Below are 3,315 nucleotides of genomic sequence, written 5' to 3'. Positions count from 1 at the left end.
TGTATATTCTTTTATTATTATTGTTATTATTATTACTATTTTATTTCAATTATTAAACTTTTTATCTCAACCCATGAGTTTTTCTCACTTGTGCTCTTCCAATTCTCTCCCCCATCCCACCGGGTGGGGGGAAGTGAGCGAGCAGCTGCGTGGTGCTTAGTTGCCGACTGAGATTAAACCACGACACTGAACTTTCTTGGGAAGTACATTTTGAGGAAAGGCCACTTGAGGCAGAAAGGAAAAAGCTTAAAGTCTTGTAGCATCCCTTTAATCCTCTACCTCAGATAGGCATAACTCTGTTTCCCCAAGTACTGGTGTTGTCTAAATGAAAACAGAAGCATTACAGAGGACTGTGATCCATTGGTAGTATGGGGAAACAGATATATCTCAGAAGTAATGTCAACACAAGTATTTGATAAATTTGAGAAAGTATAATCACCTTATAAATGACAGAGGTTCATTTCTATTTAAAATCAACCTGTATAATGGAAATTTAATTGTGCATTACTTTTGTATGTTTCAATAAATCTCTCCTTAAAATGTAGGTGGTTTACAGGTTACTAAGGATGATGTAACCCATTTGCTTATGTCCTCACCATGTTATCTTCTGTCTTAAGAGCACCTCTGTAAATTAGGTTATTTAGTGAACTACAAATTACGTATTCAGGTGCCTGTTATTAATGTTCTAGCTGACACTTTATGGTAACATTTATAAAGGAAATAGAGCCTATGTGTGAAGTCCAAGGTGGCAGTTTCTGCTGTAGAAAGTCTGTGGCATTAATTCAGAAGAGCACCTTGGGCTTTTTTTGACACATGAAATTTTGCTCTTTTTGGATCACTGATTTTTTCAACTTTTTAGGAAACATTAAGTTTTTTATCTATCTTAATTTCTTGGATTTAAGTTACTGATATTTGAACATAAATGAAGGTCATGTTGGGGAGGAAGTCTATGTAGGCATTTCAAATAGTCCTTCCTCTCATGCCCATCCATCAGTGTACATGCCAGAAATAAAACTTTCATGTGTTTTGAAAACACCAGCTTCATGCTGTATATTTTGGCAGGGAAAGATACCAGGTGGTATTGGAACATTCAGAAACATGGTGAACAAGTTCCCGTTCTTGTCTGTGACTGACGGACTCCTCTGTCTGGGAGAAGAAGGCACAAATGTACTGAGGAACAGAACTATAAAAAGTCAAAGTTTTAATTAGGAAGACTGCAATGCTAGTAAGAGACTGCTTCTAAATCTACTGTTCACCAAAAGTTACTGTTTCTACTTTCAGTGACACAATGTAGGAAGGCAGAAGGTAAAACTAGGAATGTCTTTAATCGGATCAAATCCTATTACCCTATGAATTAAACCTTGACGACTCTTCTTTGCAGTGTGGAGACAGGTGTGTGTGCAAAGCTCTTGGAGGCTGATATTTGGAGTTCGATGGCAGCTCTCAGCTTATGGCAATGTATATGCCTCTGGGCCCCTGACTTGCAGCTAATTCCCACAGTAGTGAGGTACCAATAGTAGTACATTCCCTGCTCACTGGATTTTCTCTGGCTGGATGTTCAGATGCAATATTTTGAGCTGTATTTGCAGCCTTTCTCACCGAAACTATGTAGACAACCGCAGGCAGTTCTGTGACAACTTTAAAAAAAAAAAAAAAAAAAGGGCAGTTCATCTTGTGTTATATCATCTTGTCGTGCTCTTGAGCTTTCTGCCTGTCATTTGCTAACAACCACAGATTCTGCAGTGCTTGCTTCGCAGAGGCCCTGCAAGAAGTGAGAGATGCCTCACCATAAGGTTATAAAAGAACCTCTTGTCATACGCAGTGAAGAAAATTTATTTCCAGCCATACCTTGGTTACTAGAGCAGTTCTCAAATACAATGGGACACAGGCCTTAATGCTCAAACCCTAAACGCAAAGCATTTGTTTGCATATTTTCTTTTCAGATTGCATGGAATGGTAGTTATATTATGGCTAGGGCATCCAAAAACTTGGAGCAGAGTTTACAGTTTGTTACCAGAAGTGTAAAATTATCAGTAGACAGGGTGTGGAACCTCTCTGCTGACACATAGGACATTGTACTCAGCAAATAACATACTGCTTTCTGTCAGTCTGAACTCTTGTTGCCAGTTTTCATTTCTGTCAGCTATGAGCAGCATTGGTGTCCAAGACAGAGCACTATCCATTAGTCACAGGTGGAGAGCACTGTGAGGTGACAGATATGTACATATGATGTAGAGATGTCTGGTAGGAGTATTTCACTAGGAATATATGCTATTTTTGTAGCTCATGGTATGCACAGCTGAGCACTATTTTTGACAAAGAGAAATATCTTTGTCTCTGTTATACTATACACCACATCTTTATGGACTGTGATTATAGCAAGAGGTAGTTGGACTCTCCTAGTGATATCTCTGTGCATATTATACCACCTCTGCATCAGAGAGCCTCTCTAAAAGCATGGCATGAAAACTGGCATCCACATATGGTCTAACTTTACTATTAACTGTTTTGATTGTTTGATTGTGGGGATTTTTTCATTTGATCCTTTGAATCCTGTACTGACTGACCCAAACTAATGGGGGAAGAGATGATTGAACTTCCTTTTGGTCTTCCTTATACAAGTACCTGAAACAAATGTAACAGCCAGAATGACCTGACTGATCCATTGTGACCAGTTGCTCCCTCCCTGGTTAAATCCATCCTGATTCACAGAGAAAGGAATGCAGTAGCTGTGTTTGACACATGAGAGGACAGAAATAAATTCCTTGCATGTATAAAATATCTTTGGTGTGAAGCAAAAGCTCTGGCTATGGAAGGAGTTTAAAACTTTGCTACTATGAACTCTTACCTGTTAAAGAGATTATTTCAGGACTTGTACTTGACCAGGTAATCATGTCGTACATCTTGTTCTGCCTTAGTATCTGTTATGCTATCACAGGTAATTAGAAGGAATGTAAATGTAAAAAGAAATCCCAGGTACTAAGTTTGGATTGGGTGCCTACTGCTGTTCCTGAGTTGGTAATTCAGTTGTTTGTGCAAAGTTAGTTATTTGGACATCATGCTTGCACAGCATTCTGGAGTAGTATGACAAATCATTTTAAAGAGTCAAAAAGGGAATTACAAATGTTTTACATAGCCCATTTGGAAGCACTCGGTGATTTTACAAATGGTACTAATTTGTCAACCAAGTATAAAGCAACAATCTCAAAGACTGGGATGGCAGGGCAGTCTTTCTCATAATTATTGGAAATAAATAAAATATAGTAAATATAGAAATATATTTAGTATATATAATTATATATATAATAAATATAT

At 37.9% G+C, this 3,315-nt stretch overlaps 1 protein-coding gene across 1 annotated transcript in view; it reads left to right on the top strand.

Annotated features, from left to right (window-relative positions):
- The window catches only part of TBCK (TBC1 domain containing kinase), a 119,485-nt gene that overhangs the window by 114,624 nt on the left and 1,546 nt on the right, over positions 1 to 3,315 (top strand). The gene's annotated exons all lie outside the window — the stretch shown is intronic.

The sequence above is a fragment of the Aptenodytes forsteri genome, unplaced genomic scaffold, assembly GCF_000699145.1.
Source record: "Aptenodytes forsteri isolate BGI_AS27 unplaced genomic scaffold, ASM69914v1 Scaffold93, whole genome shotgun sequence".
NCBI lineage: Eukaryota > Metazoa > Chordata > Aves > Sphenisciformes > Spheniscidae > Aptenodytes > Aptenodytes forsteri.
Note: the sequence above shows the minus strand (reverse complement) of the source record. Positions and strands in the feature narration are given on the sequence as shown.